The sequence below is a fragment of the Colossoma macropomum genome, unplaced genomic scaffold, assembly GCF_904425465.1.
Source record: "Colossoma macropomum unplaced genomic scaffold, Colossoma_macropomum, whole genome shotgun sequence".
NCBI lineage: Eukaryota > Metazoa > Chordata > Actinopteri > Characiformes > Serrasalmidae > Colossoma > Colossoma macropomum.
Genome location: NW_023494790.1, coordinates 34,418,854 through 34,436,822, shown reverse-complemented (window position 1 = coordinate 34,436,822; position 17,969 = coordinate 34,418,854). Strand labels below are relative to the sequence as shown.

The 17,969-nt window shown below is 41.1% G+C and overlaps 1 protein-coding gene across 7 annotated transcripts in view; it reads right to left on the bottom strand.

Annotated features, from left to right (window-relative positions):
- Positions 1-9,458, bottom strand: part of plekha1b (pleckstrin homology domain containing, family A (phosphoinositide binding specific) member 1b) — a 54,286-nt gene extending 44,828 nt beyond the window's left edge. For 6 of the 7 annotated variants that reach the window (XM_036573175.1, XM_036573176.1, XM_036573174.1 and 3 more), the window contains exon 1: positions 9,334-9,458. The gene's annotated coding sequence lies outside the window, so the exon portion shown is untranslated. Of the gene's footprint in view, positions 1-9,085; positions 9,299-9,333 lie in introns of those variants that run through there. The other variant, XM_036573172.1, reaches the window with a different exon arrangement.
- Between the last annotated feature and the right edge of the window lie 8,511 nt (positions 9,459-17,969).

Genomic DNA, 17,969 nt, shown 5'->3' with positions numbered 1-17,969 from the left:
GTAGTACGACTCATTCCACTGTCTGGTTGGTAACAAAAGTGTTAAAATCTACAAATAAGCCATGAAAAATGATCCAATCAGGACTGTTTTCTCTGTGGTATCTAGGTAGATACACTCATTTGAGTTGTCCTATTGGTTAGAACTACAGGAGCTGAACTGAAGGCCTTGCACGTTAGATTAGCTACCAACATAGTTAGGAAATGACAGAGGAATCAAATGACTGGGATCAAATTCAAGTAAAAGAAGTCAACTCAAGCTCCTAACGTACTAAAGCGACAACTTGACCAAAACTCAAATTGTGATACAGAGGTTCAAAGAGACAGATGGGGATCAAAACTATGAAATGTACTTTACTTACAACTGTACAGAAGCGCTTTTCTGATGTGGAACAAAGCAGCGCCACTTGATCCAAGGTAACTAATGTGGCATTGCTAGCTAATGTATTTCGTTTAAAATCAGATAGATTTGAATAATTTCAAATGAATAATTTCAAATTATTACATTGCTCTCATTTAAACTAACAACCACTTTCTAAGTAGCTTGCTCACTTTGTACTCATGCTAAAACTCGGTCTAAAAAAAAAGATACTGATATCATTTTATACAGTGTGGATGGCTGTGCCACTCGGGAACCCTGACCCTCAACAAATTTAAAAATGTGCACCCATTTCTGTCTTGTGCCCAGAGGCCCAGAGCCCTAAATCCACCCCTGACCACAGTTTAAGTCTAATGTTCATTTAAGTAATCCCTTATAGATTAGCATTCTGCTAACTGCACTCTGACACTGTATGGTACACTGGCAACCATAAAGATGGACAAAAGTCCATATTGAACATCGACCTTACGATTATCAGCATAAATATTCAGCTGCAATTGTGTTTGTACTCAGAAGCTGCCACCACAGTCGTGACTCAGCCATCGTCTCCCAAATCTCACCACGGCATCAGCACACGTCCTGCACGCAGCAGGCCTGGCTTTCTTCTCCGTCAGAGCGAGGGAACAAAGGGGACAGAGGCAGAGGAGTGGAACGAGATGGTATACAAGACCTTTCACACTGTTCTATGTGGTTAACTAAGTGCTGTATGACGTCTCCGTTGCCACCGCTGCTCTTTGCATTCAGGTGGCAGTTACAGAGCTGTCATACATCTAAAACCACATTAGCTTCCCTTAGTAAAAACTTACTTGTGATAAATCTGTGCAGCAACGTTGCCTGTGCATCAGCTATAAACGGTAACTTTTGTCCCCACTATAAAGATAACAAAATCATTTAAAAGGTATTAATAGCAAACCTTAAAGGGCCCATATCCTTTATTATTTATGTGGTTTTAAGTACCAACTGCAGTCGTAATTCATTGTTGACCCTGAGCTCTGTTCTGATTGGCTGCCCTGTGTAGTGCCTCAGTCAAAAAGTATTACAGGCTGAAACAAGCCTTACAACTGGAGCTAAACTGCTAGAGGCTGAATGGTTTGAGAGGTGTAAACGTGGCTGACATCACAAAATAACTGATTCAAAATGGGTTTGTTTCCATTCGTAGACTCCATGGGCTGGAAAGTAAGTGGTACATTAGCATAGCTTAATGAATTGGGATTCCATGACTGAGCAGCTACAAACAAGCCTAAGATCACCATGCACAATGCCAAGCGTCGGCTGGAGTGGTGTACAGCACGCCGCCACTGGACTCTAGAGCGCTACCTACCAGAAGGCATCATGCAATGGGTAAAGTTTGGTGGAGGAGGGATAATGGCTGGGGCTGTTTTGGACCCCTTAGTTCAAGTGAAGGGTGGTGTTAATGCCACGGCATACAAAGAGTGCGTTTACATGCACTCAGTAATCGGATAACTACAGAAAATCCGATTTTGTCAGTAACCCGATCAACACGTTTACATGCGCTTGAGTAATCACATAATGGGAAACTCTGCGGCTACATGAGTCAGGCAATAATCGGATTTCTGCTTTGCAACCAGCCAATAAACTCACAGAAGAAGACGTGACGTAAACATAATGTAAAACTCAAACTTCATACCGTGGCTTTTTTTTAAACATCGCGCAACTTTACCTGAAAATATGAACTTACATCATCTAGAAGATGAAGAATATTGAAATCCTTTATTTCGTGTTTGGTTTCAGTGCCACTCCAACAACAGTGTTTTGCTGCCATCTCGCGACATCCACCATCTGTTCTCGTGCATACACAGACTGAGAAATCCGAAAGAAATCAGAGTAAGAGTTCACATGCACTGAGAAATCTGATTGCTCAGCTAAAATCCAGCCTCTTTATCGGATTTCTTAATCGAATTTCTAGATTGGAGTATGGTGTTTACATGACCATGTGAATAATCAGATAACTGCAGAAATCAGATCAGATTATTGAGTGCATGTAAATGCACTCAAAGGTATTTTAGACAATTATTCAATTAGACAACTATATTCCAACTTGCGGCAGCGGTTTGGAGAAGGCCCTTTCCTGTTCCAGCATGACTGCACAAAGCAAGATTTGACGAGTCTGGTGTGGAGGAACTCTAGTGGCCTGCACGGAGCCCTGACCTCAACCCCACCGAACACTTTTGGGATGAACTGGAATGTTGATTGTGAGTGCCTGACCTCACAAATGCTCTTCTGACTGACAACGCAAATTCCCACAGACACTCCAAAAATCTGGAAAAGCTTTCCAGAAGAGCGGAGGCTGTTACAGCCACAAAGGCGGCGCAATTCCATATTAATGCCCATAGTTTCCGAATGGGATGGCCAACAGGCTCATATAGGAATATGCCATATAGTTTATATACACACACTGTTATGTAGGGATGGACGATATGTATTAAAAATAAATATCACAATATATTCAGGATAGTTTCAGGAAACATATGATATTTTGATGCACTAAATCCAATTAACCAGGATTAATCATGCTCTCTTTGTAGTGAAACATGTACTTGGTCAGTACTGATGATATCCATGATGTGCTCAGAAAAGCATGACCCTTATTATTCTCACAAAGGGGAAATTTCACCTCCGCATTTTGACCCATCCGTGCAGTGAAACACCACACTACACGCAATTGAACACACACACTAGGGGTAATGAGCACACTTGCCCAGAGTGGTGGGCAGCCCTATCCATGGTGCCCGGGGAGCAGTTGGAGGTTAGGTGCCTTGCTCACTTCAGTCACGTACCATCGGCTCTGGGGATCGAACCGGTGACCTTCCGGGCACAGGGCTGTTTCCCTAACCTCCAGCCCATGACTGCCATATTTCAAATATTATAATACAATTTTTTGGCCACACCACCCATTTATTTCTTGCTGTTACAAAAGATAATTTAGAATCTCCAATGACCATTTTCGGAGTAGTTTAGGGGTATTTTTGTCCACTATAATCTCCATTCTACGTTCATTTGAATAAGCTTGCACACTGCAGTCACTGCAGTCACAAAGCACTGACTGTACGAATGAACCAATTTTTCAAAGACAGGTCAAACTGCACATCTCGTTAAAGTGAGATCACTTTGTTTACACACATCACAGCACTACTCAGGACACGTCAAGACACACCACTGTCTAAACAGCTCTAGGCCAGCAGACGTTACGGCTGTTTTGACAGTGCAGATTCAAATCTAATTAGTCACTCAAAGGTAACAAGACAAATGTCACCAAGGCACTATCAGTGCCAACCACAGCACGAAGGACCTCGCACAGCATTCAAAGCATTACTCTGTATTAAGCAGCAACATCTGCTTAAGAGCAGCAGTATTCCCAAAATCCAGACCCAGATTTAGCCTAAGCCTAGACGGTGAACAATTTCCAATGGTGATTCACAACAAGGCCAGGCTTAGTGTTTGGAAAGAAACCAAGTTTTATACACAAACTCACATACACATACATATAGGGCTGCACAATAGATCAATTTTGTATCATTATCGCGATAAAAAACATTATTAGAGCGGCGATGACGGAACAGATCTAATTAACTCATACACGCAGCACCAGAGAGACGTTTTTACTTTACCACTTTACCGGACGCCACAATATTTAATAACTAAACAAAAAAAAAGAAACATAACATTATGACCACCCCTTGCTTCTATGCTTAATGTCCATTTTATCAGCTCCACTTACTATATAGGAGCACTTTGTAGTTCTACAGTTACAGACTGTAGTCCATCTGTTTCTCTGCATACTTTGTTAGCCCCCTTTTACCCTGTTCTTCAGTGGTCAGGACCCCCATGGACCCCCACAGACCAGGTACTATTTGGGTCGTGGATCATTCTCAGCACTACAGTCACACTGACGTGACACAGCAGTGCTGCTGGAGTTTTTAAACACTGTGTCCACTCACTGTCCACTCTATTAGACACTCCTACCTTGCCAGTCCACCTTGTTGGTGTAAAGTCAGAGACGATAGCTCATCTGCTGCTGCACAGTTTGTGTTGGTCATCCTCGAGTCCTTCATCAGTGGTCACAGGATGCTGCCCACAGGACGCTGTTGGCTGGATATTTTTGGTTGGTGGACTATTCTCAGTCCAGCAGTGACACTGAGGTGTTTAAAAATACTAGCAGCACTGCTGTGTGATCTACTCAGACCAGCACAACACACAATAACACACCACCACTACGTCAGTGTTACTGCAGTGCTGAGAATGATCCACCACTCAAATAGTACCTGCTGTGTGAGGGTCCATGGGGGTCCTGACCACTGAAGAACAGGTTTAAAATGGGCTAACAAAGTATGCAGAGAAACAGATGGACTACAGTCTGTAACTGTAGAACTACAAAGTGCACCTATATAGTAAGTGGAGCTGATAAAATGGACAATGAGCGTAGAAACAAGGAGGTGGTCATAATGTTATGCCTGATCAGTGCGTGTTTATGCAGTGAAAAAGTGGCTGGGGAATAGCCTTTCTGCACCTGCACCTCTGCGCTACTGCACATCGCTCCCTAAGAGACCGGCGTGACTACCTGTGTATGTGGAACTTTGAGAAGTGGAACAGCTTGCATGACTTAATGCATACAGTACAGAGCAAAGAGGAGACAACTGCAACACCAGTGACCCATCAAACTAGAACAGCTCAATCTAGACTAAACTGGACTGGATGTAGTTGTAGATATTAGCATAGAGATTATCTGCCTGCACTGCCACCTGATCAATACAGGAATCTAGATGTATCGTCTATGCCGTGATACTGACACACTGGGATACTGCTTTTTAGTTTTAGTGATACATTCATTGCTGGAGCCTAACCCAGCGTTCATTGGGTGGAGGCCACTAGTCCATCGCAGGGCAGACACACAGACATACACTTACACTCACACTTATCTCCAATTGGCTGACTGCATGTCTTTTGTACTGTGGGAGGAAACCCACACAGACACGGGGATAACATGCAAACTCCACATAGAAAGGTCTGCTCTGGTCGCCCGGCCGGGGAATCGAACCCAGGCCCTTCTTGCTGTGCGGCAATAATAATGTATAGTCCACAAAACAGCTAAGCAAGTTGCCAAGCAATTCGTTTTCCTGCTTTACAAGTTATTTTTCTGCTTTACTCGTGGTGTCCAGCAATGTAAAGTATTGTGCAAAAGTCAGAGACCCCTCTCCTTTCATTTGCTTCATTATTTAATTTCCAGTCAAAATGATTATTTAGTACAAGTTATTAGTCTTTTTTCTATTTACTTTTCTCAGTGAGGTTCTTCTTGGCAGCTACACATCCTTTCAGACCCATAGCGCTGAGTCGTCTTCTCACAGTGGAAGGATGGACAGAAACACCTGTGGATGTTTTCAGATCTGAAGCAGCTTGATTTTCTCCTCTCTCTCAGAGATGAAAGCTTTAAGTGCTGTTTATCTGATGGGGGCAGTTCTGGTGTCTACCAGGTCTTTCGGGTGGTTGTTAGGAGCCCCATTTTCTCTGGAGCTTTTAATTAGTTTTTGAACTTCAGGTTTGGAAACCTTTTCACTTATTTTCCTTTGGTTTTCTCCTTTCTTATACAAATGGAATAAATTACAAATAATCTCCACACAAACATCTCTTGAAAAATGACTAGCATTGCAGAACTGTTTCGACTGGAAATTAAATAAAGGTTGCTCTTTGACTTTTGCATGTTGTATCTCATTTGCTGGATGCGAAACAATTCAAAACACATAAAAGTGAAAAATAAAAAGTAAGTTTCCAATTAAACCCAAGTTATTTTCTGTAAATGTGGTTTTTGTAGTGATTGATATGAACAATACTTTGGAAGATTGGATTTGGCGTCTTTTAAGAGAAGCAGAACAAAACGGTCCAATTAAAACATCATGAATATCATCTAGGGATGCACGGGTATATAACATTTCATGTACATATTTGTGGATGCCGATACATAGATTTGTATGTAATAATATGTAATAATTAGAATCAAGTCTACCTAAATTGATTTCTATGAGTTTACAAATACAGTAAAATGATTAAAGCATGGATATTTTACTACGGTAACTCTAGTGTAGTAAAATTAATATGCCAACAAATATTAGTTTACAATATCTGTCAAATCTAAGCATCTGTCTGATGGCAATAATACCAATATCCTCATGCATCCCTAATATCTTAAATATAATCAAATACCATGACACTGTTGGGGCTGAAAGATTTTTTATCAAAATCGCAATTTGGAAGAGTGAAATTTTCAAATTGTAACAGCTATTTTAATATAATACTGATTATAGCCTACACTATGAACAAAATTGTCATGTTTAAGTTAGTGAAGCGCCTGTAGATGAGTTAGACCAATCAGAAACAACCAAACACATCCATGTGTTCAGCGTTCAAGTCTAAAAAAGACTAAAAAAGTGGCTACTCTGACCTTAATTTGTAGAAAATAATCACAGTTTAAAACGCAGTCACAATTAAAGGTGGGTGATATGGAAAAAACAGCAACACAAAGAAATTTTCACGATGCATGATATGCATCATGATAATCTGGCAGACAAAATAATATAATTAAAATAATTAAACAGGACTATGCTCTCTTTCTGATCAAAAATACAGTTGGTCAGTGCTCTTTTAAGTACTGACGATGTCCATGATATGATCAGAAAGGCATACTGTGTATCACGATAAACAAATTATTATGATACCAATAAAATATCACCATATTGCCCATAACTAGTCACAATACTGGTCTGCAAAATTCAAATGACATATTTTCCCCCAAACATTCAGCCCTAGATACAGTGGTACATTTGGTCTTCCAGGAAAACCCCAACAATTTTTCAAAATTTCTACCAAATTAAACGGTTAAGATGTGGACCAAGTCATTCAGTTTGGTTTTTTGTGAAATGCTCCATTCCAGAGAAACCTCCTGGGTCAGAACTGTTCACAGTGGTGGTGATAGGAACCAGACGTCCACCTCTAAAAGGTCACAGGTATTACCATCATCAACATTACACACAAAAACTCAGAAGACTCGTGTAGGTTCACTGGTGCTTTTGGATGGTAATAAAATGGCTATATTTGTGTTGCAGTCATGGTGACTCCTGGTTCCAATCACCACCACTGTAAAGACATCTGACTCTCTACAATGAATCATTTCATGAATGACTCTGTTTACATCTCAACGATGGAATCATGCTAACATTTAGGAAAATTGGTGGAATTCCCCTTTAATACTGCCCAGCACTGCCAACCAAATCAACACGTCAATACTAACATTCCTGAGTGAGCTGACCAATTGATTCATCTGCCAAAGAGCAACCAAACAGCAGATCAGCCTGAAAGTATGCTGACCGTCAACAGAGCTGGACATCAGACAGGACGAGCAGCATATTAGAAAGAACAGCATTAGACAAACGCAACCACACAGAGCTGTATCACTCTTGAAAAAGATGGTTCTTTAGTAAAGGCATATAGAACCTCTCCATGCTTAAATGTATATGGTTCTAGATAGTGCCAAAAAGGGTTCTGATATTTTTTACAAGCTTGAAAACAGCAGAACTCTTTTTGGTGCTACCTAGAACCATATACATTTAAGCATGAAGAGGTTCTATATAGATCAGCTAGAACCAACTTATTTTCAAAAAGGTTCTAAATAGAACAGCAGAGGCCTGCTGGTGATATACCATATAAATAATAATAATGCATGAACATGACTTGGTAAAACATGGGAATGAGATAATTAAGTTGTGGCCATGACTTAGTAAGGCGTGGGAATGAGATTCTAATGTATGACCATGGCTTAGTAAGACGTGGGAATGAGATAATTAAGCCTTAGTCACAGCTTAATAAGGCATGATCCTGTTCCCACGCCCTACTAAGTGGTGGCCACAACTTAATTATCTCATTCTCATGCTCCCAAGTTGTGGCCATGCATTATTGTTATTTATACAGTATATCTCCAGCAGGGCTCCGTAGTTCTATATAGAACATTTCTGAAAATGGTTCTGTATAGACCCAAAAAGGGTTCTGATATTTTTACAAGCTTAAAAAAAGCAGAACCCGTTTTGGTGCTATCTAGAACCATATATATTTAAGCATGAAGAGGTTCTATATAGATCAGCAAGAACCAACTAATTTTCAAAAAGGTTCTATATAGAACCGCAGAGCCCCGCAGATGACATCCTGTATAAACAATAATAATACACCGACACGACTTAGTAAAGCAAGGGAATGAGATAGTTAAGGTGTGTCCACGACTTAGTAAGGTGTGGGAATAAGATAATTAAGCCTTAGCTACAGCTTAATAAGGCATGACCATGTTCCCATGCCCTACTAAGTGGTGGCCATGACTTAATTATCTCATTCCCAGGCTTTATACGGTATGTCTCCAGCTGGGCTCCACAGTTCTATACAGACCCAAAAGGTTTTGGTGCTATCTAGAACCATATATATTTAAGTCACCAGCAGGGCTCCGTATAGAACCATAGACAACACATTCTCCATCAATCTAAAGAACCATTTCACCATGCAAAGAACCAGGTAAGCATGCAAAAGATTCTATATAGAAGTCCTGGTTCTAAAGTTATATCAGTCACAGTTCTATATTACTGACTAGTGACTAGTATTATATCATATCTATATAGTATTATTTCAATATCAGATCAATATATCGAACTAGTCCCACCTTCTCTCACTTGTAATCAGTCTTCCACACTCATGCCAGACACCCCCGCGCCTCTCCTGGCTTTACTGAATCATAACCCTGAAACTCCGCAGCAGCGGACCGAGTCCGGCGGCCAGGCCGAGTCAGAGGCGTTTTAGTCCGGCCACACAGACCCGCAGCGCCGTGCTGCTGCCGCCCCCCACCCACACACCCAGAGCACGGTCAGCGGAGAAGCTCAGCTCTCCCCACTGCCAAACTGAAGCACTTACAGAGGCAAACTCGGTGCGAACGCTGGTCCTCTCCCTCTCCACCCTCTCAGCCCATCTCCCTCAAAACTTCCTCACAACAGCTCTCTCTGGGCGGAGCGCAGAGGCCCCGGATGTAGCCGCGCACAGTACCATGGTAAATGTAGTACTGTGGAAGTCTACTCTTAAACAGCCTTCCCAATGGGATGGGATGGCGTCATGATGCACAGTGGAAACGTGTATCGAGGTCTTTCTAGTCAACCTTTCAGAGTGTTTAATGATTGTTTAATGTTTAATGACGAGGAAAAGGACCATCCAGATTGATACCTGCATAAAAAGTTCAAAAGCCAGTGTTTGTCATGGTGTGGGGGGTCATTCAAATTCTAACCCTGACCACTCATAACATTAAACCCACCTCCTTGTTTCTACACTCTTTGTCCAGCTCCACTTACAGCAAAGGAGCACTTTGTAGTTCTACAGTTACAGACTGTAGTCCATCTGTTTCTCTGCATGCTTTGTTAGCCCCTTTTACCCTGTTCTTAAGTGGCCAGGACCCCCACAGGACCACCACAGAGCAGGTACTATTTGGGTGGTGGGTCATTCTCAACACTGCAGTAACACTGACGTTGTGGTGGTGTGTTAGTGTGTGTTGCGCTGGTACAAGTGGATCAGACACAGCAGTGCTGTGGGAGTTTTTAAACACCTCAGTGTCACTGCCGGACTGAGAATAGTCCACCAACCAAAAATATCAAGCCAACAGCGTCCTGTGGGCAGCGTCCTGTGACCACTGTTGAAGGACTCAAGGATGACCAACACAAACTGTGCAGCAGCAGATGAGCTATCGTCTCTGACTTTACATCTACAAGGTGGACTGACAAGGTAGGAGTGTCTGATAGAGTGGACAGTGAGTGGACACAGTGTTTAAAAAATCCAGCAGCACTGCTGTGTCTGATCCACTCGCACCAGCACAACACACACTAACACACCACCGCCACATCAGTGTCACTGCAGTGCTGAGAATGGTGGTCTCATGGGGGTCCTGACCGTTGAAGAACAGGGTAACAAAGTATGCAGAGAAACAGATTTAATTGTAGAGCTATAAGTGCTCCTATATGGTCAGTGGAGCTGATAAAATGGACAATGAGTGAAACAAGGAGGTGATTTTAATGTTATCACTGATTAGTATATATTTACAAGGCATTTCACAAAGTAAAACATCAAATATCTTCTTTTTGTACTGTTTCAATTTGAATGCAGGTCAAACAGAGCAACTAATCACTGCTTTCTGTTTTAGCATTTCACATTCTGTCCCAACATTTTTGGAATTGAGGTTTGTAGAAGGCGAGTTGTCCTCTGTCATTTGTCATCTGTCATGGCATGAGACGTCTGCTACCTTCATTTGCTCTCAATCATTTGCTCCCTTTGCTGAAAACTTGTTAGCAAGCTAACTAAACCAGCTTTGCTGGATGAAAAGGATACCCACCAAGCCTTCTCACGGAAACTTGTTGCTTAGCTAACTTGTACTACAAATACATAATTAAAATGTAACTTTATCCAGCATTATCTGAAAGCAATTTGATCTTGCACTATCTTTCAACGTGCCATCTGTTTCATTTCCTCTGCGTAAGGTGTACTTGGTGGGACGCAGGGGCAGGAAAACCACAAATGTGTGACTATGATCAGATAAATAGTGCACCACATAGTGCATCAGCTATCTTGCAGCTGTGTTTCAATTGTGTATTACTTATCTTCCCTATATACAACATACAGGGTGATTAAAAAAAATTCATCAGATTTCAAAATGTTTTTTTTCATTTGTAAATCATTACAGAACAATGCAGTAAACTGTAAATGGTTTAAGTGAGCAGAATGTTTATTATGTAATTTTACAAGTGCTTAATATGAACCTCCTCCACGGACAACATCAACGCCATAGTCAAATTCATCCTGTACTCGATTGAGCGTGTTGAGTGTTGCTGCACTCACAGCTCTTTCAGTGTGATTTCGGAGATCCTCCACTCTGAGCTGTTGGAGGTTCACCTCCGACGAAAACAAACGTTGCACAGTTATGACGGATTCACTCTTATTGAAGTGGAGAATGCAAAGCGCTTTCTGCTCAGGGGCCTCCATCTCCTCACAGACTGAAGGGAGCCATCTTCCACTGACAGTCAGAAACTCTATGACCCCCTCTTTCAATTGGATTGTGATTGGTTCCTCGGTGCCTCACAGTTGTAAAAATATGTTGCTTTGAAATAGGATGAATCTTTTTGAATCACTCTCAGTATTTAGATGGCCCAATGCCAAGCATTGGCTAGGGGGGTATAACCCCCCTGCCCCCAGCATGGGCTTTGGAGCAGTGGAACTGTGTTCTCTGGAGTGATGGGGCTCCATCCAATACCTTTTCGATGAGTTGGAGTGATCCGGAACTGATCAGTACCTGACCTCACTAATGCTCAATCAAATCCTCACAACAATGTTTCAACATCTAGCATAAAGCCTTCCCAGAAGAGTAGAAGCTAATACTGCAGTGAAAGATGGACAATTTCAGAAAACTCTGGTTTCAGATACAGGTCAGCACTCAAAATGTTTGAACCTATGACTGAATAGGGTTTACCCCTGATTTTACCACATAAAAAGATTTATGACTAAGATATAGATGTTCTCCACCATGTACAGTCAGCCGTTGCGTCCACTGCGGCACCAAAACAAGGAAACAACCACCAAAGTACGGCCTACAAAAATGACAAAAGGAAATAACCGTGGCTGTACTGTATCATTTGAGAGCCTGGGGAAATTCCCAGACTCGCAGTCAAACTCCCCCTCATGGCCATTCTCTCTGAGACAGCATTTCCCTGTCAGAGCCTGTGAAAGCTCTTTGTGCTGAGTTCAGTGACCTTGGGTGAGCCAGCAAAGTCACTGAAGAGAATGGACCACCGCAAAGCCCATGACCTGAAAGTTGGCTAGTGCTGAAATGAGGAGACGTCAAGGAGAAGTCAGAGCGAGTGATGGCGGTCAGCCCGGTCACTTCTGTGACTGATACTTACTGTTATTTTTAGCAGCTATCCTGTTTTAGTGAGTGTCTGTGCTCATCAGGAAGCTTCCACTTGAGTTCCATTTTTCCTGAGGCAGTTTTCCTCGTTTGGGATATGGTGTAACTGTCCCTCTCAGTGGAGACCAAGAGTTAGAGCCATAAAACACTGGCATTATGTAGCATCTGCACAGCTTCTTTTCTTAGGCCACTGTCCTTCTAAATAAAGAACAGTCCTACTTCCTTGTTCTGAACTTGGAAATATGGAGATATGCAATTTAATGCACATATATTACAGTATAGTATAGAGGGGGTGTACAGAATAACTTACTAATACTAAATAACACCCCTTTTAGCAGATATTGCAGCTGGAAAATCCTTTTTAGGGCCAGCTTGGAGTCTTCCTGTTCCTGTTTTAGGAATTTTCATGCATTCTTTCTTGCAGGGCACTTCTAGTTCTGCAAAATTCTTGGGCTGTCTTGCATGCACAGCATGTTTAACATCTAACTGCAAATTTTCAATAATGTTTAACTCTGTGAGGACTGTGAGGGCCATTCCAGAAGCCTTACAGTTCATGGAAGTAGTTCTTGGGGGATTTTGAGATGTGTTTCAGCTTCATTTTCTTGACTTTGTCACATGTGTCACCAGAATTGGGCCAATTTAATGGAAACTCTTCTTCTATCTAATCATGCTGTGCCACTGGCTGCCACACGACCCAAAGCAAAACAGATCCTCCTCATGATTTACAGTTAGCACAGTGTTCCTTTCATCAAATGCTGCCACTTTTTTTTTCCAAACTACCTTTGGTGATTGTTGCAGGTTCTATTTTTACTTCATCAGATAGTCTATCTGAATGTTTTTCTACACTTCAGATGTTGACCTTTATGATGAATATGCAGGTAAGGTTTCCTTCTGATGACTCTTCCTTACAGATCATGTTTGTGCAAGCAACACTTCATGGTAGAATGGTGCACCACCATTCCTGTGTCAGCTGAAACTCCTTGTAGGTCCTTTGCTGTCATATGGGGGTTTTGCTTTGCCTTTCCAGCAAGCATACAAGCAGGTCTAGTTGAGAGTTTTTATTGGTCTTCCAGATCTTACCTTGACTTCGACTGTTCCTCTCAACGGCCATTTCTTAATAGCGTTTCATACAGAGGAAATTGTAAGACGGAAGCACTTTGATATATTTTTATAGCCTTTCCTGCTTTGTAGGCATCATTTAACTTCATTGTCAGATCTTCAGCCTGATGCTTAGAGAACCATGACCATATATGAACTGTATGAACTGGGGAGTGAATAGCATGTTTTGAAACAATGTTTATATACATGAAATTGTTTTATCTAAGAAAGTGAAGTGGTTAAAAAGTGAAGTGGTTTTCCATGATACAGGCATTTTTTACTTTATTTATATGCTTTATAACTGTATACAACTTAAGTATCTATAACGTATTGTATACAGCAGCCATTGCACATCATAAATGTCAACTATCACATGATACTACCTAGCGGGGAGGATGAAGGCACTTGTTTTTTCTGAAACACATGAAGGGCCACCACATCTTTTCAAACTGCCACTAATGCAATGTCATTGGACAGCTCAGCAAGCTTGGTGGGGAGCGTTAAGCGCTAATTTTGTTACGTTAGCTAACTGACACCTGTATTGGCTAGCATTGTGGTGAGTGATAGGAGAAGAGGGAGGGTCATTACCCACCCAGAGAGAGGGAGGTCAGTTCTGTTCTCATAGACTCCACGGATGGTTGTGTCATCACCAGGGATCGAACTTACAATCTCCTGATGGCATGGCCAACTGTAATGGTCATGATTTGATATGATGTAGTTGCCCCTCAGGCATCAAAAAGTGATGGACACACCTGATTTTCACACAGTGACCACTGAACCAGTTTAACCACCTACATATCTCCTGCTTTATGAATGCCAGGATCAGGAACAGGAATGAAGAAAGCGCTCCTGGACCTCTAAACTGGGTCAGGGGTTCTGCATATCTCGACTGTACCGGGACAGTCCAGTCTGAGGGTTGATGTGAAGCTTCCTCAGTGGCAGGCTGCCCGTGTGAAAACACACAACACAGAGTAAAAAAAAAGCGTGTTTCCTTTCCCCTCAAATTGAAAACAATGGGGATGTGGCGTAGTTAAAAAGAGGGGGAAGCAGGGCCCAGGCCTGCTGAGCCAAAGGACGTCAGAGAGCGTTTTGAAGTGGCCATCAGGCGCGCGGCTTGGATCAGGAAGGAGTTAATGTAGTGTACACCAATTACATGAACAAACAATGGTCAGGGGTTTATAATCTCATGGGTTTTTTCCACAAAGAGAAGGAGTCATATGCAATGATAACATGCTGAAACTTCCATATAAAAGTCTGTTGCAATGCTAAATGGGGAAAATCATGGTTACATTATATATTAGGAAACTCCCTAATAACAGTTTGACTGCTGTTACAGAAGCTGATATACACATGCAGACAGACCTCCTGCTAACTTCCTCAAAACGAATCTAGAAGCTGACCGTGAAAGCCACATCCAGAGAGTTTAGAAGTGTCTGGTCTGTTTGGTCTGTCTCAGGATCACAGCTGGGTCTTTCCACATCAGCTGGGGCCTGACAGGTCACCTTATTAAAAATGCAAGTTCTATTTAATTTTAAAATTTCAAACCTTCAAATATTTTAATTATGAATTTTAAACACTTGTTGTAAATCATTAAAATCATTGTTGTAAATTGTTGCAAAACATTTGTAAATTTAAAAATTTGTTGTAAAAAAATGAATCGCTAACAAATCGTTAAAAAATGAACAACACTAAAACAACATTTAAAATTATGTGAATATATAACAACAATTAGAACAATGATATATTTTAAATAAACTAGTTTCATGTTAGTATGTTCACACAACTGGTTAATTTATTGGTATAAAATAAGGAGAGTTGAAGTGGAATGACCCAGAGTGGGCAAGTATGTGGCCAACAGGGTGATGAGACAACTGCTGTGATGGCCAACACAGACATCTCAGTCAGCTTTCACTTCTTTATCTCATAGATTATTAACAACTTCCTTAGAGTTGCATTATTAATATGCACACGGTGTAATTCTTTTGCTTTGTATGATGGATCTCATTACTAACAACCTGCAGAATCTGAGAGAGGAGTCAGTCTGCTGTTATAGTTCAGTGAAAAGTCACGTTTACCGTACTTAGTTATGCTTATGTCCACATTTACAGATAACAGTGCACAATACAGTTTCAAGTCTATTAGAGACTACAACTCCACACGGTTTGAGGTGTGTGATAATTTACGCATGAGTATAAACTTTCATTACTTGTTAGCTACTTATGATGTAACAGTACAATGTATCATATTGAACTGTATTACACACTGCAACCAATGATCTTTTGGCAGATGAAATCATCTTAAATCTAGCCTAAATATCTAATATTTTTCATGTTGACATTGTTGTGAGATTATTCAACTCATTTCCAGACGTTTTAAATGGTTTAATCAGTTATTTCAAGAAATACTGCAGACAGTTTTGCTTTTTTTTATGAAAATTAAACCTCAAGTATCTGGATTGTAGATATTCTAACTAGATTTTAGATTTCACTTGCCAAGATATCATGTTTTGCATCAAAATAGCTTGTGGCTAATGTATTAACTTGAGACTGCCGTATTAGCATGTGTCTAGAGCATTAGATCAGGACACTATAAAGCTCAAATTTTAACATATTAGCATAAGCAGTGTGTAGAATACCCCTGGGATTCAGTCCCATGCTGGAGTAGCCAGCCAACATAGCTGGCTGCTAATGTACTCGCTATAACGACGCTAATGCTAGCTTCAATGGCAACAAAATGTCTGGTTTAAAAATTCTTCTTGTGGAAGTGATCTTTTCTAATTCAGTAATGCCCTCTTCCACACATTTACTCAGATCTTACACATCTTCTCTTTTGTCTTCAGTTTGAGTAATGATTCACTCTATTCACCAAACTCTTGGGGAATTGGGGACATTTTCAGGTTTGCAAATATGCTGCAACACATTGTAAATTTTTTCAGAGGTATCCCAGGCATCCCAGGCAGGTTACAGTTGCTAATCCCTGAAGGACCACATGGGTGAACCAATTTGCTACAGCACCACCCTGAGGCTGGCCAGTGCTGCACCTCTAGTTAGTTAAGAATATTAAAAACAGAAGCTCACTGATTGTAGGTGAAGCAGGTTAAACAAGCCCAGATCATCCAATGGGTATTATGGGCCACTAGGGGGCCACTGCGAGCAAATATGAGAAAATTTAGACAGTTGTTTTGACTCATAATGGGAACTTTACTAACTTCACACCAGTTAAACTTAAACTAACACAATGTCCTAACAACAAGCGATGCAAGAAACAAAACAGCAACAAAACCAAAACACCTCCTTTGCCATCAATAAAGATGGCTACACCAGTTGCGAGCAGCAGAGAGCTATGCAATGACACATCATGTCGCTCTGCAATTCCACATTAAATTGGACAAGAAGAAAGTCTTCCATGAAGTGGAAAAGAGGGGGATCTCTATGACCCTTCCAGTAAACAATTTAAAGAGATACAGCCAGAGTGCTGAAAGTTTGAGGTGAAAACCGTTTGTTTTGTGTTAGATAACTAGCTAGGTTAGCTAAGTAGAGAGTAGCTAGTAGATACCAGCATAACTGAGCTGCGGTAAAATGCTACTTAACCTGTGTTATTTTGACTACTCATGTTAAATGTGGGGATTAAACATAAACCGTTACAAAATCTATTAAAATGTCCCCTGAACCACAACTGCACAAATGTGTCAGTAAATCTTTTGAGAGTTTTGTGGTTTGTTTACATTTTAAAATGACACGCACTTGAACTTTCTGCTGTAGACATCCTGCAGGCCTCACAACGCAATGCAATACTACATTTGAACAGCAGTTTGCTGTTAGGACACAGCATAATTTTGCGTTACGGCTCTCCACGTCTTTCCTAAATGTCAGGTTATTTTTCTCCTCCAGTCACTGCTTAGTAACAGTTACACTGTCCTTCATTATCTTGCTCAAGCTTTCAGGTTTTTAGCAGTGAGCTAGCATTCCTGTGAATGTACTTTGACAATGAAGCTCCAGGTATTTAAAACATGTGCCCGAGGAATCTGTAAAAGCAAGACCTGAAACTTCGACAGAGTAGAAGATGCCTGTTTCCAAAGCCAAATACATAAATGTCAACCCCCAGAGTTGAAAAGTTGATTTGTCCTTGTCGGCAGTGATCTGCGTCATCAGAGGTAAGATATAAATGGAAAAAACTTTCCATGCCTGCTGCGGCAGGCTAGGCTGCTTGACAGTGTGGGGTTTTATGCCCATTTCAGCTGTCCGTAATTGTAAATTGTAAATTGTAATTTATATAATCTTCATTGGCGTTAATGATCTGCTTGTCAAGAACCGATGCATGCTTTATAGGAAAATCTTGCACTAGTTGTTGGGTTTATGTTAACCTGTGTTCTCATTAATGTGGTGCTGCATAGGCCTTTTTTATCTTGATGTGATATCATAACAAATTACTGACCACCCAAAAAAGATAGCCCACCAAACATTTGTGCCCAGGGGCCCATAGCTTGATAATCTGGGGATGAGGTTAAACAATG